We start from the raw sequence: 25154 nt of genomic DNA, 5'->3' as shown, positions 1-25154 counted from the left end.
CTGAAGCTGAGAAAAATCTGTTCGTATATAACAGGAAAAAATTGCACACAAACTTATCCAAAACACTGACTTATGAGTGAATATGAGAAAACTATGAATTGTAATTAAAGTTACACCTCTTACTACCTTCCAGAGCAAACATAAACTAGCTGAGTGGCTGTATTTAATTCTTTAAGCAAAGCTGTAGGACTGGATCTTTGGGTCTCAGCTTTAAACAGAGAAACATGCAAGTTTCTGCAAGGGTTAAAAGCAATATTCTGCAAAGGTTAAAAGCTATATGAAGTTGCTGTTACATTGCACAACTACTAATCTGGCTTAACTTTTAAGAGAAGTGATCGGAAGTACAGGTGCAACAGACTGTCTTTTATCACTCAGTGGGCAGTATTGAAGAATAGTGCAGAAAACGGGGTGTGTTCCAGTCAACTGCGGAGAAGCTGTTGTACTCATTTTATAGACTAATAAGACATTTGGACAAAGATTTTAACACCACCAGCAGTAACTGAAACAGTAGCAGGCACTACTATCTATGAGAATACATTATGGAAGTCTTTGGAGCTTTTGTTTTATCAAAGAACAGTTTAACAAAGAAGCTTTTTCATTTTTCATTTTGTTCCCAAGTATTTAATGACAAGCACAGTTCCAGAAGACATCTCTTATCCTTCTGGACTCTGATTTCTCATGCAGAATGAGCGTATTGAGGTTTTAATATTAAATAGTTTACTCACAGCACTTTCATTCAGACTCACATGCTAGTTTTCCTCCTTCACAAAAAGGTATTTTTGGATACATGGCTGAAGAGCCAATGCACAAAGTTGCCTTCCGAATGCAGCAGCTGAGCGCAACGCACAATCCCAGAGTTATCCCTCTCGCTACACTCAGAGGAACGCATGGGTAACGCTCTGCACGTCGTTCTGAGCATAATGGGAAATGCCATCCATGCCAGCAAGGCTGGAAAAACCTTTTTCCTGATTGGCTGCTCATCCCAAACTGCCTGGCAGAGGTTCGAAATATGCAATGCAGGGAAGTGATATTCTGTGGCATTCATTCAATTTACCTGCACTACACTCCAGGGAGCCATGCTATTAAACAACAGCTCCAACGGGTCAATAAAGTTAACTTAATTAAATTGCTTTCCCTCCCACTCTTCCAACTAGCAAGATTTAGGGCACAGGGACACAGCACTGCTTGTAAATAAAAGGATGATTTAGCTAATCATTTGCTGAAGAAAGGCATATTTTTGTCAATAATTCTATACGCAAAGCGGAGAGCTAGCTTAAATTAAAACAATCATGTAGGATAAGGGGAGAGACAATACCTACTAATGAATGGCCATTAATATTTTTCAAGCAGTGTCAATTAAATCCCCTACTTAAAAGTTAAATCTCAGAGATTGCACTTTTTGCTCCATAAAACTGAAATTACAATTGCTTGAGTGTAATGTTATAAAACATACCATCATTATTACAAGCATAATGAATGCACATTCCTAATTTGCTGGGGACTGATCTAGTCCCTTTCTGGTCATTTTGGTACATACACTCTCATTGCCTTACAAGAGTCATCTTTTAGGAGTCTCTAGTCTGTCTTTTTCAATAGCAGTACACAGAAAATATCACCAATAACTAAGGATAACAAACATTACAGTTAAGCCAATGTTTACAGATGATTTGCAACTTTATCATACTTTCAAATCCTCAGTCTGAAACCTCTGAGGCTGCTTGTCTATTTGAGGCTAGATGTTTTGAAAGGCTACAATTAAACTGATGTAGCTGTTTTGCAAAATGATATTTAGCTGTTCTTATTCCTTTTTCCTCAGAAATTCTACTACTTTCTCAGTCAGAATACAGACTTACATTTTGGCAGGAGTTGCCCTGATGTTACATGTGCACCCTCTGCTCTGCCTCTTGAGTCTTTCCAGCTTTGCCCCAAATCTCCCTTTGCATACGCTGAGCAAAAGCATGACAAGCACTAGCAGCTAGACTCTCTAAAGATTTCTTCTGCGCTGTTTATAATCTATTCCCTCTGAGCTTTTACCTGCAAGTAAATGCGTCTTTTTTGTTTCTTTGCTTCAAATACCTTTACTGTTTCCTATGAATAGCAAGACCTTGGAGCTGGTTTGAGTTCTTACAAACAAGTGAAGAGGGAGGGATGCTTGTAAAGGCACGTAGGCACAGTTTAATATGGGAAGTATGAAAATACGCTACAAGGCAGAAAAAGGTGCCTTTATGTCCTCATAGCCAGTTCTCGCAGTACAGGCGGTCTCTCCATAAACCTGTCTGCTGTTGGGTCTGAGACCGTCCTTTCTTCCTAGAGCTCAAATCCTCCCCCAGCGCTGGGTTTGCTGCCCTTTGTTCTACTCTGACTCCATCCATCCAGTGCAAGTGAAGGTCTCTGACCCCAAACCAGTGAAATCACCAAGCTGAGTAGCCTTAGGATAGAGTCCTTTCTCTGTTTTTCATGCTGGTTATTTTGTCTCTTATTTCTTCACAGCACAAGCTGGAATGGCAACAGCCTTCCTGCACATCATCTCCCAGTATTACAGAAAGAAGCCCAGGGAGAGCATTACTCACACGGATTTGAATGTCACTCCCTAAGAACTCCCACCGAATACCATAAGACAAAACTAAGATTAAACATATTTACTGTGATTAGGAGTGTCAGAATTCAGTTGAAATGAACAGCCATTTGACTGCTTCATATTCCAGAATGCGTTACTTCATCAACGCCTTGTCAAAGTCGAGAGTCCACAATGAAAAATGCATATACAAATACACACATTAAATAACCAGGCTGAGAAATTTAACATAAAACTAAATATCGCCTATCTAGGGAACTATCTGTCAAAGAGACTGAATTAATTTAAATTAATGGCACAATGCAGTGGAAAGGTGGTCAGGGTGCCAAGCGCTGTAGGGTCAGAGCCAGAAGATCTGGTGGGGTCACCCGTCCCTTTCCTTGCGCAATTTCTGCAGCACCCAGGGGTGCTGCTCTTGACCTCCAGGAGGGGAGGGTGATACTCAGCTGCTCCTGGTGCACCTTCCCACTGACAGATCTCAGCCTCAGAGAAAGCGAGCTCTATTCACAGCATCCAGAGGTGCCAGGAAGGGGAGGGAGGACTTGTAGGACAACAGTGACCTTTTGGCTAGGACTGAATACACTGAATAAGACCCTTCTGGAAGTAGAGGGGTGAAGAAAAGGGAAGATTCTATTATAAAACAAATAGCATTGAAATGGAAATTCTTCTCTTTTTTTAACCAGTTTAACTCCATATGGCAGCATAAAATAATTCAGTATTATAGTCATGATATTCACATATTTTCTTTTCCTTTTTTCGCCTCAATTCCCCAAGCCAGATAAAGTTGATAGGCCAGGAGACAGATGCTCTGCACTTCTATTGCAATATATAAATCTCAGTAAGATTTATATAGTATAAATAGTAAGAAAACTACAAGCATTACCAAAAAAAGGAAGAAAAAGAAAAAAATAGGAAGACAGTCTTCTTAGGATAATTAAATGGCTTGGTTCCTTCCTAATGAACTGTACTTCTGGCTCTTTGCTCATTTGTACCCTGACAAGACAGGCAAAGAATGCGTCTGTAACTGCCTAATAAGCATTGTTATCTTTTAACTGGTTATTAGTACTACAATACAAAAATAATATTCATGTTGAGCTACACAGGACTGCATTTAGCCAAACCTGCTCTTAAGCTGGACTGGGTCTTCCAGAATGGGGTAATCATAGTTTGGTAGTGGCATGCCTCCTTAAAAAGACACTAAACGCTCGCTCTCTGCCCCAAATTCTTTGGGCTGTCAGGAATTTGCAGCACTTTGCCAGAGCCCCGGGGAGTTGCAGCTGGAGGCAGGGTGTCACAGACATACACCATAACCCCAGGGATCCCACAGACACATTTTTGGGGAGGAAGGCAGAGCTGCGAAGAGTTTCCCACTGCCACGGTGGGGAAGGTGCCGCCCGGAGGTTCAGCATCAAGGGCGAGCGGCAAAGACAGGCAATACCTGCTCTGGTGCAAAGTCTCTGAGGGAAAAGGTAACCCCTGAATACTATTTTAACACACCTGAACTGGGGTGAATTTCTGCCTTTTTGTGTCCACTGCCACTGGCTTTTGTTGCCTGATTAAAGGCTCCCGAAAACTGAATTCCTCATTCAGCTGTTCTCCTGCCATCCCCCCAACGAGGTGACTGTAACCCTTCATTTTTACTCATGCACTCACCTGAAAAACTCTGAATTAGCAGACAGGTGCCACAGGTGCTCAGCATCTCCTGTGGCCAAGATCTTTATTTGTTATACCTGTCAGCCCAGTAAATGAGTGCTTTATCTCACTGCAGGCAAGCATATTCCTTCCTGACAGTGTCAAAAGCATATCTATCTATTCAGCAATGCTCTACGCCGAGCAACTGCCGTGCTGTGGGAAAAGAAGATTGTGATCAGCACCGTTTGTCTATGTAATTGCACTTGTTACTGGACAACTGTTGGGTCAGAGGCTAATGTTTTTTATTTATAGTCTTTCCACATTCATCTGAATTTTCCTGTGCCTTTTCCCCTAACAAAGATTGCGATGCCATTTGGCCTCATACTGCAGAAAGTCTGCTAGAAATCTGAGAAAAAATATCTGAAAGTAAATCCATCACACTCGACTGAACAGAATTTTATATTAAGGAGCTGGAGAAGCACCTCAGGTTCAAGGTGCATTTCTAGGAAAAAAGAAAGACCGCGTACATATTTAGCTTCTTTTTTTTTTTCATATTGTGTAATTTCTAGGAAAATATATTGAATTCTGCTAATGGTATACACAGAATTATATATATGGAAGATGAAGATCTATACATTTTCAAGGTTAGCTTTCAATTAGCCCTTTATTAACAACACTACCAAACAAAACTCAAATATACTTGCCTGGATGCTACCTTATCTTTAAAAACTGAAACAAAAAAATCTATATCCCCCTTATATCTCAGTGTCCATATAATCTGGTTCTGAAATGCACTAAATGAGAAAAAATATTTGTTTTCTTTATGATAAGAATTCTGTTTATTTTCACAAAGATTATGCATAGCATTTTGCCTTTTTGTTATGCTTATTAAATAAACAAATCAACATCTAAGTGTAACACACTTATTGCCTTAGGCAAGCCACTATTTCACTTCTTTAACACCTCAAGGGTTTCCAAATAATCATGCAAAGTAGAGCCGCTTGCTTCATTTTCCATTGTCATGCAGGCAGCCTGTATAGAAATTCACACATCATTTTTTAACACAAGAATGGATTTGCCTCAAACTGCTTTTTTAACTAGGTGCATTTTTTCAGGTTAAATATGTATTTTTATTTAAAAATAGGATCATTTACTATTAAACATGAACTTTTAAGAAGGTAATGCCAAACTTCTTAAATTCCATAACTTGATTTACATTAAATTACATGCAGTATTCAAGCATTCCATATCTGTTGGTAAAGATTTGCTGACCATCAAACCACTGAGCTGGGAGAGTTTGAGTGACTGAAGAAAATGGTCTCTGACAAATTGTTCAGCCCAGGTTTGATAGGTGTAGCTTCCTCTGCAGGTCCAGAGAAGGTATTTGCTTCACTTCATTCAGGTTAGCTCTGTTCAATATCTAGTTCATGCAAAGCTATCGCTTGAGAGCTGATAAAGGCAGAAAATCTTACTTTCTACTGTAGGTAAAAGCTCCATGGCAGAGGCTGAAATCTGCTAATTCTAAAATCTTGCAGGACACAGTAAACAGAAACACACACACAGTTCTGTTTACTCAGTACAAAGAACGGTTAATTTGACTAATAGATCACCTTAATATAAGTAATAAATAAAACAAACATGTAGTAAATGTGAAATGTCATTCATTGGTTTCTAAGATAACAAAAAGTAAAAATCAGGAATCTGAATAAATATATGAGGAGCTTTTATATAATTCCTTAAATGCAACTTAATACAGTTCCACCTTTACACACAAAAGTACCTAATGTAAAAAAAGCAGCAGTCAAAATAATCCGATGCATGATATTCTCACAACAGTGGAGCAGGACTGATTATAGTGATCAAGGACTTTTCTCCCATCACCACTTTGACCATGGGAATTATGCTTCCAGTCAACAGTACTGTACACAAGGAGAATATGATGTAAAAGGTAATTACCTACTCTTATTTGGGTAATAACATATTTCCCAGTCTAGATTATCAAACAAGTGAGGTCACCCACTGTATTATTTACTGCTACACTGTGGCAGAAAACCAGAATACTTTAATGATACCAACTGAGAAGAACCAACCCTTTTCCAGGAAGGTAATTAAAAAGTAAATGCACGAAAGACAGAATGATGATTTCATTTACGCTCCTTGCTTGCTCTTTCCCATAGTAAGACCATCAAATCGGGTCTCAGCTTCTTTTAAAAAAGCCAAAGCAGACTAAGCCCTTCAAAGCTGTTGCAGACATTTTCTTCAGCGTACTAATGATTTCTGTGGCCCTCTTCTGACCCTGGTTTTTTCAACATGCTTTCTTAAAGCAGGGACACCAAAACACAGCCTTCTAGCATCAGTCTTACCAAAGCCAGACTCATGACCAAAGCAACAACCCCTGTTCTATGTAATCAATTTTCTCACTGGAGTTGCTTATCTGATGGGATTCCTGCAATCTTTCCCTCAAAGGTTAGGACTCCTTAGAACACAATTCTTCTTTCTCTCAATGAAGCTAGTATTCTTCAACCTTAAATTAAGTATTTCGCTTTATATAGATGGACTGAGGTTACCAAGCAACCCAGGTTTCCTGCTATAGCAAGGGGCCTGGACTGTTTGTATGATTTGCAAATTTCATTGACAGTGATTCTGTCAGCTTCCAGGTTGTCTGAAGAAACACTGAAAATATATGTCTAACTGTGAAATTTGTTGAAACCCACTACAGACACCTTCCCTCAACCACGACTCATCATGCCAAGTATTTTCTGTGGATGGGCTAGTTTAGCATGTGCTCTATTGTCACTGTGTAGAATTAATTTTTTATCAGAACATTGAATAGATTGCAGTAAACTCTAACAATCTGCCTGAGAATATTGTAAAGCCAAGACAGCTGAAAGGTACTGTAAGCAGAGGCGAGGGTTTTGGGTTCCAATACTACTCAGTTGAAGAGGGAATTGACCCTGTGAATATTTCACTTCTGTACTACAAAATAAAAGGAGATACAACCACCACTACTTCCGCCTATACTGTGAACATGATTATCCTTCTCCTTTGCTTTTGTAACATCTGCCTCAAAACAAGATGTTGTTAATTAAAATTGATTAATCTACCTAAACCCAACTGGAGCCTCTTTCCCACCTTCCACCCCCATCTCAAAATGAAACCCTCCCTTTTCTCCATTCAGATTGACTCACTATTTATTATTTATTCCCTGGGTTGATGAAGTGATAAATCAGGTGTGTGCACAGTCCTGATATGCTTAATGCCACAGAGATTGAGTAATTCAATTATTAGGCTTGAACTCATTGCGTCAAAGGGCCTCAGCTTCCTTATCGTCTGCTTTTCACGGTAAACAGGACAGAGCTTCAAAACTGCATCTTAGAGACAAATCCAAGCAGAATTGAAGCTGTTGGCTCTAGCCTGTCTTTCCTCTTAGTAAAATTCAAGTGAATGGTCAATTAAGTAGATACGGAAGCTCGTATTGTTATACGCATCTCTGACATGTTATAGTCCAGACAGCAAAGTGAACCACACAGAAGTACAGATAATTAGAAGAGACATCACTTAGTAACAAGTGATGTATTCAGTACATCTGCTTTCTGGGGAGACAGAAATATAAGTAGTGACCCTGTGTTCTTTTCAGACCCCAAATAAGACTCAAAAGTTTGGCTATGTGCTTATAGCCAAAACACCTGAAAAGCAACCAAGCAAGCAATAAGAAGGAAGGAAGCTGGTTTTTCACTTGTAAAAACAATGGAAACAGAGAAAAACCTTACAATTTCATCTGCTTGTGTAGAATGTGAAATTTCAGGTGTTCAATCTATACCTTCTAACATAATTACATTTAAGTAATATAAATAATATAAACCCAAAGATTTTTATTCCTGTATTTTCACTAATTGATGTGAGCACTTATTAAATGGTGCAAATTCTTTATATCACTCTTCCTTCTTTTATGTGAAATAATACATCAGAACTCTTATTTTGGAGGCTACTGGTAGCTAAACTTGCTTATTTATGATATACAAGGTCATGAAAAATTAGATACTGTATCACTTCTGTTCAATGTATTCTCTTCATCTTCATCTCAGAAATATGCAGTGGCAAAAGGTGATAACATGCTAAAATTTCATCACCTGTTGTCCATAGGATAATCAAATATGACTGCCAAAGCTGACCCAGCTTGTAACCAGGCACTGAGTTTCATAAAATCCTTTGGGTACACTGAAGTGGAACATATTCCAACAAGAAGCAAATAACATAATATTTACAGTAGCTGTATGAAATTACAAAGAAAGATGAAGTGTGGTAGTGATATGAGAATCTTCATTGCTATTTTGGTGGAGCAGTCTCTGGAAATATAAGATCCCTCACTTAAGAAGCTAGGACGAGCGGACTCCATTGTTTAGAAATAATTCTGTGTTTTAAAATGTAGTCTCTTATAAACGTTATTCTTTATGAACAGGAAAACTTTAAGAAGTTCTGAAGTTCTCCTTCAATAAGTCTGGAACAGAAAAGAGCTTTCTTTTCTGTTCCTCTTAGTAAGAATCCTCTTCCTCTCCCTTCCAATGCAAGCTGTTCCTTTTCCTCTCCGCTTTTCCCAAACCTACTAGCCCTTCTAACACTCTTTCCTTTAACTGTAGAGGCTATCCTCAGACACTATTATTTCCAGCAGTTTCCAAATTTTTCCAGCTTCCTCTCACTAAGTCCAGTAATGACTTCCAAGTTGTTAAATACTTTTATTTTTCCTTTTCTATAAAATCTCTGCTATTTTTGAGAGATACTGTTGTTATATTTGTCTCAGAGTTTTCACCCTGGGCTTCACTCAGATTGGGAGGAGTAGCAACTTGTAGATTACTTTTAAAAGCTTAAAAAACTTTGAAAAAAGCTCTTCTCTTGTTCCTTTAGAATTGAAGCCAAGGGTCAGAGAAGCACCTCTTCCCATTTCCCAGTATAACCACAACAGAGTCCAGAAAATCTAACAATTATGGAAGAAGAACAAAGTCCAAAGACCCTTTTCAAGGCTCACGTTCCCTCATTGTACATCAGTTTACCTTTGGGGTAGTACGTATCAAGCCTGAACAGTGGGGTGGTGCAGCCCTCCCAGGCCACGTTGCGATGTCGGGACCAGCCAACACTGTGTTCTTGCACAGTAAGTTGGGACAATCCAGTACTTTCTTATCCTGGCTATGGTACAGTGAGTCCGGACAATTAGGCACCCCTAAATGCACCCGAAATTCCTGTTGCCTAGAACCATACTTGAGTCTCCTCCTCCTTGGATCATGACTCACTGTTGTGGTTATCTGACAAGAATTATGGCTGGAATGAAATTACAATGACCAAAGTCAACCATCTCACAAACCTACAAACAGCGGTCCTAAGTGAAGCCCTTTGAGCTCTCCTGGACCGCAGCGGGCTGTAACCAGCATCTCCCTCTGAGTGGGACGCCTCTCAGAGCTCGCAAACTCTCTCATGTGCAAAAATCAGAGGACCATCACCGAAAGCTGATGACAGAACCTGGGCTGATGCCCTTCACTCCTTGAGGCTCAACCCTTCGCCCACTGAGAAATGCTGAGACATTTCACGTGAATATTCCACTGAATTCGAGGGAAATTTTTAAGTTATACCTCTGTTTATATATTTTTTTATATATATATATATCTGTATCTATATCTATATATCTTTATGTCTGTGTGCATGCATGTGTGACTTGACATAGGTATATTCTATTTAATCGCTTTGTAAATGTCAAAATTAGCCAGTGATTTTTACTGAATCTTGTGACTTACCTCAAACTGTAAATGAACATCAGACTGCTGCTACACACATAATCCCTTAGACAAAAACTGTTACCCAAGTCTGGGACTAGGAGCGGATCCAGCCACACCTAAGCTCTGACAGGAGTTTAGAAAGCAAGGGGGTCTTCTCTGAACCTGGTGACTCAACAGGAGGGTCTCCCCTACCCTTCTGCGCTCCCCATCTTTATACAAATCATGAAAAATCAATTCTAGCTTGATCTTTCTTTGTATGTTTCTCCCTTAATCTTCTGCATTTTCGGTCTCTGATAAATCATTCTAGTTTGATTCTAACTTGATTCTTCTTTGTACGCTTCACCCATGTATTAAGTAATAGAGTGAACCTTACCATCAAACTCTGTGAAGTCATGGTTTTATAAACTCCTATTAAATCACTTTTGCTAATGTGACAGACTGAAAGAGTTAACTTCTCAAACATTGTGGTGGGACAAATTCTGCCTAAGGACGAACCCCGCATCACAACGAACCCGCAGAGCAAGGAACTGCGGGTGAAAAGAAGCCGATCAGCACAGGACATCAGCAACAGGACAACAGGACAGGCAGGTCCCTGTTCCGATAACGCTGAGCAGGGCAGCTCCCCCTGCACGGCCAAAGATCAAACGATGGTCACGTCTCCAGGGAAGGAGAAGTTACTCCCCAAACGACCCCCAAGCCCACCGACCCATTTCCCGAAGGTTCTGAAAGCACAAACCCCGCATGACACCTAATTCGCCTAACGAGTTTGAGTGCCTGCCCGAAGGAGGGGAACGATGATAAAAGGAGACAAATTGAAGCTCCACGCGCACGCACCCACCGGAATGGGACCCCTTGGCTGACTGGACCAATGCTGGACCCAGGACCAGTGAAATCTTTCTCTTTCCTCTCTCTCCCCTTTTTTTTTTCCGTAATCCCTATACCTCATCCCTTAAGATATAAACCGCTGACCAAGTCCGGGACTAGGAGCGGATCCAGCAGCCCCCAGGCTCCTCTCTGAGAAGGAGTCTAGAAAGCAAGGGGGTCTGCTCTGAACCTCCTGACCCAACAGGAGGGCTCTCCTCATTATTTTCCCTGAACTGATCCCCAAATAAGCAAAGCCTGTAGTATATGCTTAGCGATGTATGGTTAGCACACGTTACACAGTTTACTGATGTAGTTTCATGTCAGTTTTTGTTGTGAGCATACCAATTTTTGTGGTGAGCATGCCAATTCTTGTTGTGAGCGAATAAAAGTTGAGTGTTGTGAGTTAAAGGATCCTTGGTGTCGTTTCACCTTAATCCTGACCTGGGAATCAGCAAACCCGAGTCGTCATCCTGAGAAATTCGGACGTGACAGCTAATACCTTTGACAGTAATTCTTTAAGCAGTCCTAACCACTCATTTGTGACAAAGAGGCGTGAGAAGGTTTAAGAGCAGTCAGAGGTCTAAATTTTGGGGAATGCAGGGGAATTTGAGAAAGAGAACGCAAAGTCGCTGGGAGAAAGTGAGTCAGGTATTGCTGCCATATAGATAATAAGCATAGTTATGGAAACGAGTTGTATTAAAGGGCTATTCTGGTATAACCTGCTGTACTAGGTGGACTGCACCGTGTAAGGTACTCATTTAGATGCAGTGTTAGCAAACTCCTGATGTAGTATAAATCTGAGACTAAGCAGTTCAACCTTTCCAAGAGTAAGACAAGCAAAGGGAACACAAGAGACTAAATGGGCAAAGGAGGCATATAAAGACAGTTTTTGTATCCATGTGAATCCTGGCAAATTTTAGGGTCCCATTTAATACAATGAGTAACCTCTGGAGGCTCCCAAGAAGAAAAAGAAGAGCCCAACTGCAAATGAGCAAGCATTTCCTGACCCTGATGCCACACAATTCCAGCGACAGAAAAGAAGCTTTAACCATTTAACCTTTTACCAGGAAAAAGCCTCAAAATGTCCAGAGATATGAGTACAGTCCCACTGGCATTACCAGTTGGAATAATCAGGTGAGCAAGTACTTCATCTCAATTCTAGCTGTAATACCGATACATTTCATTCTAACTGGGAAAGATTAAGATCAGTTTCATACTATTCAATTTGCACTCACATTCAATTGGCCCAGAAAATGAATATGGTAGTCCATATAATAAATATAAGGATAAAATACAAGTCAGGGCTACAGGGAAGAAAATAAAACTGAGAATGAAGAACTTACTTGTCAGAAGACCAGTGATATTTAAAAAACTGCTGCTGTTGGTCAGTTTTTGCAGTCACTCTGCGGTCTCAATGAAGATATCTAAAGGTGTTGAGTATGCTCTGAAAAGAAGAAGAATCAAGAGCTTAGTAATTATATCACCTATCAAATACTAAACCAAAACTTGTCCAAAATAACTTGCTTATGAGGTTATTCATTCATAAAATAATTTTTTATTCCACCACTGAATCTGCAGAGAGTTTATGGGCTTCTACAAGTTGAACTGCTCAGATCAGGCTTCCTGGAGTGCACAGGGAATCAGAACAATGAGATGAGTAATTATTTAATTTATTCTCTTGCATACCTACATTTCTAAGCTGTTCCAGTTGTGAGAGAACAGTGAAAATGAAAGAGGTCCAGCTCCTTTCTGGTTTAATAAACCAATATGCTGGAGTAAATGATTTTCCAAAACAGGCACATAAAATTATGTCCCTAAATGTCTTTCAAACGATTGACTAAAGTTCATTAGCTATCTTTTGGACTAGTTCATGTATTTAGCCTCCTTATTTGTGATCTAATAGCTGAGGATGTCCGTTTGTACTCACAACATTATTCTGCATTTTAGGTCTAGCATTATAATTTCCAATTATCCTTAATGGACAGGACAGTTAACTGAGTCAAGGAGCCATCTCAGCTCTCCAAATCAAAATGAAACCAAAAGACTGGGAGATGACCAGTGCCTCCACCTATGCAGACTGTGGGGGGAAGAGGTAGAGGAGTTGGGAATGAAGGAGTGAAGTTGAGCCTGGGAAAAAGAAGGGGTAGAGAGAAGGTGGGTTTAGTGTTGTCTTTGTTTCTCACTATCCTACTCTATTTTTAATTGACTATAAATTAAATTAATTTTCCCCAAGTTGAGTCTGCTTTTTGCCCATGATGGTAATTGGTGAGTTATCTCCTTATCTCAACCCATAAGATGTTCTATCATATTTTCTCCCCCTGTTCTGCTGAGAAGGGGAAGTGAGAGAGCAGATGGGTGGGCATCTAGCTGCTGGCCAAGGTCAACCCACCACCGGAATGGAAAAAAAAAGCCATACAAAGAAAACTCTGCCTATAATGCATAGGAATAAACAGAATTAATAAGGAACAGAACTCCTTCTCAGAGAAAACTGCATTAACAGGAAATCTTCATACACCTCTAGCTTCTCTACTGTAGTGCAGCCACAAATTTGAAAACAAGTGCTTATGTTAACAAGTAAAAAGTCAAATAACTCATACTCTATAAAAGGAGAGTGACGAAAACCTCATTTAAAAAAAGATCTCTGCTTGTGATATGATACTGAGGTCTCTTTGGCCCATTAGGGAATTTTTGACAGTGATCACTGAAATATAACATAGCAAGTGTTTTAGAGTTGGAGATGAGACTGATTGACTTGCAATAATGTATTTATTCTGTCAGCATTTCTTTTAGAAACAACTATTTAAAGTTCTTTCGCAGCTAGCTTTTAACAATCCTGAGGTGATTTATTTAATTCCAGATTTCATTAAGCTCTAGAACTTCATCTTAGCAACCATTATGATAGTAATAGCACATTTCAGCTACGAAAAAACCTGAAGGGCTATGCGTCTCTATCTGATATTGAAGACTATGGAATGAAATCTCCATCGAGTTAGTACAGCAAAGGATTATATATTTGTTTGGATTCCCTTGGTTTTGGTGAGGATATGCCTTACAGTGGCAAAATTAGCAAAACCCTCTCAGATAAAACTCATTGAATGCACTCTTTCCTGACTGAGTTTCTTAGAATTAATGTTCTGTTAAAATAATCAACAACCCGCTAAAAAGATGGGGTCCGTGGGAAACATTCACACTGCCTCACATACTTGTTGTGAGGAATCTCTGGTATAACAAAATCTGGAACAATATGAATTGCCAGTAGAACTGAGCGAATATTAAATTCTACCAACAATCTCCTGTTTACAGCCTAAAACACTCTTGTAATTTAGCTGTGTTTTCATGGCTAACTAACTAAGGTCTCAATCCTGTACCCTGGGAAATCTATAAACACACAGTGAAATTAACTGTTAGTTGGGAAAGAGAGCTTGGAAACAGCTTTATGAAAATGTCACCTAAATCCTCATCAACTGTCAAAAAAAGAAAATAGTATATTAGGAAATATTAGGAAAAGAACAGAAAACAGCAGAAGAAAACATGATAATGCTGCCATAAAAATCCATTGCCCACCTAACATTTTGAATATTGAATACAGTTCCAGTCATCTCATCTCAAAAATGACAGGATAGCAATAAAAGGATAAAGAAAAGGGTGACAGGATGATCGAAGGTATGTAATGGCTTCTGTACCAGGAGAGGAAAAAAATGGCTTTAGGATTTTCATATTGGAAGAGCGACAAACAAGGGGAAGGACTGTGACAGAGCCCCAGAAAATCATGAACAGTACCCAGAAAGGGAATAAATAATGCTTTTTCACTGTATTTCATAGCACAGGAAGCAGTGCCAATAAAATGAGCAGTTAGCAAGTTTAAAACATGAAACCCAAGAAAGGATGCTTTCCCCAAAGATCATAATTAAACGGTGGAACTCATTGCCACAGGATGCGGTGGATGCCACATGCAAGTGTGGGCTTCAAAAAGCAATTCACTGCTGTGGTAAAACATTGACCAGTCCGTATTTTACACAAAGATACACAATACAAGCCTTCAGCTTAAGAAACATTATGGAGTGCTGTGGGATGATATCAAGGGAAGTTATCTTTTGGTCTGATTTAAATACAGCTGTCACAATGTCCTCATTCATTCTGCACTTCTATTGCATTCTTGGTGTTCTCTTGCAACATGCTGATGTTAGAAAGTGTACTGTGCCTCCAGCTAGTGTGCAAGGAAGTTTTTGAGGGCAGGAAATTCCTAGTTTCCCTGGTCCCCCTGTGCGGCTTCACAGCCTAGGGTAATTAGAATAAATGAAGGGTTTTCTTTCTGGAGACCTTACAAGCCCATCCATAGTTTTGGAAATAAAAAAATTAATATAATGATAATTATAATAATACTCCATACAGACCTGTGATAATCTTTTAGTGTTTTGGTACCTTACACAAACAAGTAAATAAGAACGGCTATACTAGGTCAGACAGAAGATCTGTCTACCTCAGCCAGTATCCCAACTACAACAGTGGCCAAAATACAAAGCTAGCTTTGGCTAGCATGACATATTCAGCTTTCAGGATATGATACACTTTAGAAAGCCATGAAAACCTTTTTCGTCCTGATCAGAAACTGAGTAACCACTATGAAAGGAAAAATTCTGGACAAAAATCCTCCTCAGGCCCGAGTCCTGGTTCACTTCCCAGCGATTGCGATCACACCAAGCTATGCCGCATCCCTCCTCTCACGCTGGTTTTCACTGAAAAATAACAGGGGCATGTAGCAGGAGGGAACAGCAATGGCAACCAAGGTTAATGATCTGGGCAACCAAGACTCTGGGTACACGTGCCCCACAGCTTAGGTGCCACCTGCACAACCAGCGATCTAGTCAGCCAAAGCTAGTCAGAACATTTTCATTGTAGTGTTATAAAAGCATTTTCTGAACATAGCCTTTTATTTCATAGGAAGCATCAGCCATCCCGTGGCAAGCCCTTCATTTGTAGCATGACAGTGAGCAGGGTAAAGTCTTTTATGAAACTGCATCGGATGAACACAAGATGGATACAGAGTTGAAGCAACCTTGCTTGTTCACTAAAAATAATCATATTTTATCACCACAATAAACGGAAAGGGACAATTCTACATATCCTATGTCTATGCATTTGTCTGGAAAAATCTCTATTCCTCCATCATGAGTTAGATTAAACAGTTAAGATGAAGATCACTAACTGCACAAGAAGGACCATTTTCTTCTTTTTTTTCTCAGGGGAGAAAAGGCAGTATCATTACTTATTTCCATAAAATGAGAGTTTTGTTTATGAAGCCCTTTAATCTTCAGTAACAGCTGGATGCCAGTCCTGAGGCTCCTTAGAAAACCCCAGCCTAAAACCTGCCTCAGTAGGCTGCACTATTTGAACTTAAAATTGTATGTAAGCCCCTCTGCAGATATGTTTATATCAATCCAATATCACATATTTGGACTAAATTTAAGCCAATTCCTAACAGTCTTGCCCCAAAAAGGGAAACTAGGCCCAAAAGATATTGCAGAAAAAGCTACTTCTAACTACCCACATTGGAACAGTGACTACTCTTGACATTCATATTCTCTACAGAGAAATGGCAGCCATTCAAAACTGATGGGAAACGAATGAGGTTTACATTCAAATAAGTGTGTCGGCATAACTTTCTTCAACAGTTTACCTAAATTAACATTAAATCATTACTCTGGCCAAGCCAAAAGACTTTCTTATGCAGGCATGTGTTTACCCCAGTGCCTGTCCACTCAATAAGGGTTACCGTTCAGGGGAACCACATGAGTCAGAAGGACGTGTTCCAGTAGCACAGAAGCTAACTGCCACGAGCCCCAGGATGTTACTACGTTTATGCTGGTATTTCAGCTAGCAGAGTTGTGTTGGTCGAGGGCAAGGTATCCAAGTCCCTGACTGGCTGACAAATTCCCCAGTAAAAATCTATGTTTTTTTTTCTGGGGGACAGGAAACAACAAAAACCTTTCCAGGGTGATTTTATCACCGTGGCATGACGTGGGACTGCTGGTGTGGCTGGAGCCCAGCCTGAGGAATGCTTTGCTTGTGAAGCACAGTACACCTATATTTCTGAGTTGATCAGGAAAGGACTCCTGCTGTGGGTGTGACTACAACAGACCACGCTGTCTCAATCGCTTTTATAGCAGTTTACTGCTTTGTCTACCAGAGCACATCTAAGAGAATTAAACTTTGCAGCGTAGAAAAGATCCCAAGTCAGCTGGAACCCCTGTGGAGACGATGAAGCAGCTCAAGGGCACCTGCAAACTATGGCTTAGTCTACTGGACATGCTAGTCCCCCCCATGTTAGTCTCACCCACCCACCTACATTTAACCTTGGCAAAAATAGTAGGGTTTTGTTGTAGTTTGTACCAGGCCTAGAAATGATATGAACTATGGTATGCTTACAGGGCTTCCCCCGCTGGTACAAGAATCAATGTTAAACCTTCTACTAGCCCAGCAGCACTGCAATAAACACATCTCAGATAACATTGGTGTGCCAACAGCTCCTTGTATAGTCCTGGCCTTATTTTTCAATGGAAAACAGGAGTAATCAAAGAAATAATGAAATTAATAAGAATAAGTTAAAGGGTAAAAAAAATTATTATTTTTGATAGCTTAATTCTTTGCGTTGGGTGTAGGTGTCAAAGTGTTGGCACTGGGGGGGCTGCAGGTGTGGCCTCTGTGAGGAGCCAAGCTGGTGGCATCTCTGGGGAACATATTTAAGAAAGGGCAGAAAATGCCACGCAGACAGAGGAGGATGGAAAAAAGATGAGTGAGAAACAACAGAGGGAGTACCAAGGTCAGAGGCGGTGCTCCAGGCACTGGAGCAGATATCCCCTGTGGCCCATGGAGGACTCCGCACCAGAGCAGACAGATATTTCCTGAAGGACTGTGGTCCATGGGAGAGAGCCCAGGCTGGAGCAGGGGAGAACAGTGAGTGGGAAGGAGCAGCAGAGCGAAACCACTTTGTACTGACCATAACCGTCATCACACCTACACCGCTGCGGGGTTGGGAGGAGTTGGGTATGAAAGAATGAAGTTGAGCCCGGGAAAAGGGATAGGAAAAGTGTTGTTTTAATGTTTGTCTTCTTGTTTCTCACTGTCTGAATCTATTTTAATTGGTAGCAAATTAAATTAATTTTCCCCAAGTTGAGTCTGGTTTGCCTGTGACAGTAACTGACAAGTAATCTCCTTGTCTTTATCTTGACTCATGAGCTTTTTCATCCTATTTTGTCTCCCCGTCCTTCTGAGGAAGGGGATTGAGAGAGCAGCTGGGTGGGTGCCTAGCCACTGGCCAAGGTCAACTCACCACATCCTTGGAGCAGGCAACGTGTTTATGCTACTCTGCTTTCAGTGAAAAGGTCCATACTGTTGCACCTCAATTATATACATGAACTCCATACCTTCAGTTAAGTTAATGTGAACTGCTCTGAGCAATCCTTATATAGACAAGGAACGATTCTGTTCTCAGGGAGCATGAGGATGCAACCCTACTTTCCTACTACATCCATTGTAGCTAGTTTGTAAATGCATTATCCAACCCTATTTCCCATTTGCAAACTGTTAATGATCAGATTTCTGCAAATGCATTTGTTAATTACGTACTGAATTATTTGGACAAAGTGTTTTTAGCGTGTGGGTTGTTTGTCAGCTGTTTGCTATTGGCTATGCATTGTTAATAATTGTTTTGACTTCTGCCTTACATGCTTTATGGTGCAGGACAAATGATATTTTTCATGAATGGCCACCTCATAGTAACAATAAAGCTTCTGCTTACTGAACAGATGAAAACAACTTTCCCAAAAGACACAGGTGAGTAAGGAATGACTAAATAAGAAACAGCGAATAGCTGCCATCTTAGTTTGCACCTGGATATTGTTGTTTGCATGCGAGTACAAAATATTCAGCAAAGCAAAGCGCTTCCTCACACATGTAAGTAAATATTTCTCAGTTCTTCAGGAAAGGAATCGAAATGTCATCAAACCAAATAGCTGTTTGAATCTAACAGATGTTTTTGTCAAATGTTATAGCAGTAGTGAAACAGTTTAATCTATAAGAAAACAAGTTTGCTGTGACCAACATGTAATCTGTAATGCAAAGGTTGCCATATTACTGAAGGAGTTTGGAGTAAGCTATGGGGGCAACCAATTAGAATTATTATATTTGCTGTAAGTTTGGACAACCACCTGGAATGATTTCATTTGCTTTAGGCTTGGTCAACCCAAGTGCATTCTTTTTTCTGATTTTCCTTAAAACCTCTGTGTCACCTGAAAAGATCACATCTGGTAGGGTCAGTGCTTTTTCTTTGCCCTTCCAATACACACACACACCACTTTTTAAGTCCCAGAGGCCTTTGACATCGCATTACAATGGATCAGCCACCTCTAATATGCTGAGAAGGAAAAAAGCAGACTCCCCAAGAGAGGGGAAGCAGACAATCTGCCCTGAGGCTTCCCTATTGCTATTTCATTTGGAGAGACAGGCAATACCACAGTATCTATGACAAGAGAGGAAAAGATTTCAAGTCCCCCCAGCTGTCTCCTCCTTAATTCGATACTGATTGTTCAGTTGGTCCCAACCCTCCATAAAACACAGATTTTTCATGGCTGCTGTGCTAGAGAAATCTCCTGCCTGCTTGTGATGTGCTGTTCTACTTTGAGCAATACTCCAAAACCAGTAAGCACATGAGTAATCATAGGCAGCAGACACTGTGCTACCTCAAGCTGGGTTTTTATTGAAGATTATCCCGGTGTGTCAGGAAGCAAGATTCATGCTTAAACTTCTCCAATTGCCTCCGCTTAGTTTCATAAGGACACGCGCAACACAAAGATAGATGTGAAGGACGTTGCACAGTTCAGTAAGCATTGCTTTGGGGAGGATGGACAAAAAAGAATGTGGTGGTCAGCATAGTATCCTTGTTTGACAAGCTTGGACTGACAGCTAGGGAAGACTGTGCAGATAAGAAAGAACAAGGGTTGTTTCACTGACACTCTCTGCAGGAGATAACCTCTTCTCTATGCAGTAGACACTGATCAGTAATGGTTAAGAACAGTGAATCTCTGAGAGACGGTGTCTAGTTAATATGCCATCTCAACTTAGAAAATACAAGCATGTTTATTGTGCTATATTGCTCAGTAGAAATATTAAGCACTTCTAGAGTTCGCATTCTCTTCCGCAGTAGGTGTCAAAATCTTTTACTAGCTGAGAAGCAGTATTATGCAGACTGTACAAAGAGGCTGAGCCACCTGCCTCAGGCCTTGCAATGAAAGCAGTAAAACTAGAAATAAAATTCATGTGAGCTATCCTAGATGCTATGCAGGTTCCATCACTGCAGGCAGACTTACACAGATGACACATCTCTGACAGGTAAGGGCAGAGAAACGACATAACTTGCCCCACGTCACATAGGTGAGGCTTACTTAACCTTCATGGTAATGCATTATCTCCTAAACTGCTCTACCTCTGTAATTAGCTAAGGCTAATGAAATGGGATGCTATCAGAAGGCAACCGAGAAGAAAAGACTCACTGTGAATTACTGACAGTTATTGCTTACATCACAAAAATGACACCCATTAAAGTACTACTCTCCAGCAAAAAGAAACTGAACAATCATAGCACAAACATAGCAACTTACACAGAGAACTAACTGTGCAGGAGACATAAGTATACTAGGAAGAAAAACTGTTAACATAGTATCAATTGAATCAACTATTTTTATTCCAGGACTAGAATGAATGGACACATACCATATTATAAGAATCTGTGAGCACAATCCCATTTCACTTAGATATGAAATCAATGGCCTTACATTAGAAAAGAATCTCATTCAGGGACGTCCTCGAAAACATTGACATGATTAAGATGAGCAAGATTTCACTTACTATGGTCAGCTGACATCCCTGATGCATATCACGCATTACCAATTATACTGTTATGTTATCCTTACTCAGCGCTGCAATACTTAAAATGTCATTTCATCCATTCAAGCATCAATATTGATCTCTGGTTACATTAAGTATTTCCAGTTACACAGTGTGAAAAATCCCACCTTTTCAGCTATAGTTTTAGTGAAATAACTCAGCTGAAAACTACAAGAATAATTCTTATTCAATTTCCTCATTCCACATATGAGAATGATTGGCAGTAATCTACTTCATTCAAACAGTGATCTCCCATAGTTTTCCAACAAGATATAAACGGAAACAAATAATTTTGATCAATCTACAGCTTATACAGACAATAAATAGCATTCTGGAATCAGTAAGCAAATCTGTAAGGGTACAGTTTATAGCAGCAGGTCATTTGCTTGTACTGCAATTTAGATTTCAGTTTTCTCATATCCGCTTAGCAATTTTACCTGCTATGTTTCCCAGAACACTGTGGTGTATCCTATCGTCATAGGCAATTTGGCCATGCGGAAGCACAGTAATGTTACTATAATTTAACTTGCATGCAGAGGCCCACCTTACCCTTCCTTATGCCAAAAGGAAAGCCCTGGTTGTTTCCGTTGCTTACAGATTATGACCCCTTATGGGTCAGAGGATCAGCGGGTCCTCTTTGATCACTAAGTGTGACCTCCCACAGAATATGTGATGCAGAATCCCACTTGGTTTGTAAGTCCCTGACCATGAGCCTAAACTACTCCCTTCTCACCTGTATACCACCCTGTTTATTTGGTGTCAGTGTACAAAAATGAGATTCCTCTTAGAAATTACATTTCCCTTGCCTTCCATGGCTGTCTCAATGTCCTCCAAAGAGAAAACAGACAATAAAGAAAAGGTGATAGACAGAAAAATGGCTCTACAGAAGGAAAGAAGGTCAGAGACAGCAAACTGCGGAATTACTGGTGGCCAGCTTCGGCTGTCCACCTCCAGGGTAGGTTTGTCTGCAAGATAAGGAAGCGCAGTCTATTCCACCAGCCAGATCATTACCAAAACCACTGAATAGTTGGGGGAATTGAAGGACTGCATACTGGAAAGGGCTCAGTGGGTGATTTCAAAGCCCAGGCACTCCTGGGAAAATCTGCAAGATAAGCAGGGGTTCAGCAGAGTTGAGAAAGTCTAAAAATTGACTTGGAGGCTGAGCCGAGGGGTTTGCAGCAGAGGCAACTGGTGGGTCAGGGGTTGAAGGACAACCCAACCCTCAGTGCAGATACTGGACAGTGGCCTGCATAAGGCACAAGAGCCACGAAACTTGTCTTGGTGCAGCAAAAACCTGCTGGTGCTCATGGCTGCTGTCCTGCAGGAGAGCAGTGTGCCACTCTGGCACAACATATGCTAATGCAGGCAGACGATTAAGCCCTTCGATCAAGTATTTCTTTGTCCCCTTAGTTATGCAGTTTGCATAAACTCTAGCAGGACCTTGGTTATGTCTAGCAGGCACAGGAATAGTTTACCTGCTCTTTATTCCACTTTTCAAGGAGGGACGATGAGGCCTAAGAGAAATCTGACCCTTTCTGCACCAATCCGCCACCATTAAGCTTAACATTTTTGTACTTACAGCTGCAATAGCATCACAGTCTGTAGACTGAGATAGATGCTGAATTTTTTTTATGAGTACCCATTGCAGTAAAAGTAAAAACTCTTCAGAAACATAAAAGTTCTTTGAATCACTACAGTATTTATAATGAAAAGAGAAGTAAGTCACCATAAATATTTAAGTGTCTTAAATAAAGATTAATTAAGAGCTAGGCAGGAAGCTGCCTTTTCTTTTTAAGCAATAAATTTTTAATTGCAAAGTATGCTTTAGTAACAAATTGGTGCTTAAAGGAGGTATAAAAGGAGAAATCTGAAGGTCAGGGATAATGATCAGATACCTGCATATGCCTCTGCACATAGAACACTCTACTATACTTGAGCAAATATTGCAAAAATTATTAAAAGATATTCATTTGAATAAAATGCTAAGTTCTGTTGAAGCATTTGCCATCCTTTTTATTTGCAGGAGTTCATGCTCATATGCAAGAGTATCCCTTCAAAAAATACAAATTGCAGACACCTACTTCTAAAAATTTTTCTGTGGCTGACATGCCATTGATTAGGCAAGTAGGGAACAAACAGAAAGATGCCATTTGGAAGAGATGAAAACATCTGATTTTAACTACATGGAAGAAGCCACGTCTATGGAACATGAACATAAGCAAAGAGCTTCAGTTTTCCAGTAATCAGGTAATAAATAACATTGTTAGCCATCTGCAGATAGACACAGGCATTCCATGTGTGATGTCATGGCCTATTTTAAGGTGTTCTCTACCTGTTTGAAAAGAAGCGTAGTTCTTTGGTCTTTTAAGACAAACAGAAACCAGAAAGGTACCACGAGTTCAGTTATTCTCAGCTACTCAGAGAACCTGGAAAAACTGGCTTTGGAATGCATGGGCAAGGCATACTTTGGTTTTGTTTTAGCATAGTGCCTTGGTTTGTTTTGTTGACTCACACTTCCCCTATTGAGTGAGCTTATTTTATTTATTTGTGCAACTGCACACGTAGAGCTTTATACATTAGTTAGGGTATTGCTATCCATCCAGGTTCACAATACTCAATTGCGAGTATTGGGTACTAAGCTGAAGTAGCAGCATTTTATAGACACCATGCATCAAATGAAAGTTAATTCCTGCAATATTAGTTGCATAAAAGCAATTCTGAAATGCAGTTTTGTAATGGGATGAGCAGAACTGAAAGGAAAAAACCAAACCGCAAGAAGAACTTGCTGAACTGAACTGAAATCTAGCTCTTGATACAAAAAGCACAGATCAGGCTGAAATCATGCAGTCTCCCTTCATGAGAGTGTGGCCTCCTAGCATGCATAGAAAAAGTCTCTTTCCTATATTCTTGCTTGCCCTTTGCACATTCAGAGATAAGAACACAAGAACGATAAAAATAAAGGGCCAGAGAAAACATCAGAGAGTTTCCTTCAGTTACTCTCTTGGTGGGATGTTCAACAGAAAGGAGGCTTCTTATTTTTTTCCTCTACTGTTTGAATTTCCTAGATGCAACCTTCCAAACTTATCTCAGGCCACCTGCAGCAGGATATTGCTATGATTTTCGGGTACTGACCAGCTCCCCACCACCTCCCCCGCTCCGAATACTTTATTCTATGTTTACAGTGGAGCTTTGCATGCTTTCCTCCTAGCCACTTACCAGTAAGCTGAAACTGAGAAATGAACACAAGCAAGGGTGAGTGGTTTTCCTTTTGGCAACTTTTCAGAGTCTCACTTGAAATGGAAATGTTTTATTATTTTGTTTTGGGAATGAAGTTCCTAACCAGAAACACAACAACAGCAGAGAATATATCTTCTTTCTCTGGTATTAGCATAGCAGATACCACTACAGTTAATACAAACTCTTAGCCTCCCACACTGCAATTGTACCAGCTTCTCTTTTCCTGGTGCTCAAGCACTGGTACTTCTTATGCTAATAATGGAGCATTAGGAATATCCCCTATGCCCTACTGTCCCATGGCAGAGGCAGGAACCAAGCTCCTTCTCTGCAAACATAAAAAATTCCTAGTGAATCCTAAAGCAGAGAGTATTGAAGTGATGCATTGAAATGAGAGAGTCAAAAATGGAAAAAGTGGGCAGTTAAATACAAGAGATTTTGAACTGCATGATCAAGACATATCTGAACACACTGGGTCACATCCTCAAGTGGTATAAATAACCTTAAGACCATTAATGTCAGAGCTACACTGATTCTCCCCTTGCTAGTGATATAGCACAAGTCAAAAAGAATCCAGTGCTGGGCTCCCACCTTGCTAAGCTTTGGTAGTTTGCATATTTTATAAAACAAGTTGAGAAAACCACCACAAGGGGTTACTAGCATTTTACAAGCTGTCCACTTAGAGAACTTGAGCAACTCAACTGGCACATAGCCTAGGAGCTGCTCTGCCTTCCACAGGGTGGCCTATGCAAGCTGGCAGGACAGTTTGGGGTAGCCTCCACAGCATCTCCCCAGTTGTGCATAGACTGTGCATCAAATGATGCCTTCAGCCTCCCCAGTATTTGCTGAGGCAGCTTTCTGAACACCAAGAGACACTATTCCCTGAGGAAAGCATAAAATCTTCTAAACCTCTCTAAGCATTAAAAAGAAACGCAGGGAAAAATACAAATATTTTTTCAACAATTTTGAGCACTGATTTTCCTGGTAGGTATATTGAGGTATAGACTACATTCTCAAATGCTTCTTCAGCTGTAATGATCTTTCCTTTAAACCTTGTCAATTTAAAATGTTCATGTTCTGCGATAAGGACTATCTCTCACTGTCTATAAATTTGCTTATGTACAGCATAGGCTATAGTCTTG

At 40.2% G+C, this 25154-nt stretch overlaps 1 long non-coding RNA gene across 1 annotated transcript in view; it reads right to left on the bottom strand.

Moving 5' to 3' along the window:
- The window catches only part of LOC128142390 (uncharacterized), a 367893-nt gene that overhangs the window by 14285 nt on the left and 328454 nt on the right, over positions 1-25154 (bottom strand). The window contains exon 3 of the long non-coding RNA XR_008235378.1: positions 12180-12280. This is a non-coding gene — a long non-coding RNA (uncharacterized LOC128142390). The remainder of the gene's footprint in view (positions 1-12179; positions 12281-25154) is intronic.

The sequence above is a fragment of the Harpia harpyja genome, chromosome 5 (assembly GCF_026419915.1).
Source record: "Harpia harpyja isolate bHarHar1 chromosome 5, bHarHar1 primary haplotype, whole genome shotgun sequence".
Classification (NCBI taxonomy): domain Eukaryota; kingdom Metazoa; phylum Chordata; class Aves; order Accipitriformes; family Accipitridae; genus Harpia; species Harpia harpyja.
The sequence above is the reverse complement of the archived record's forward strand: the minus strand, read 5'-3'. Positions and strand labels throughout refer to the sequence as shown.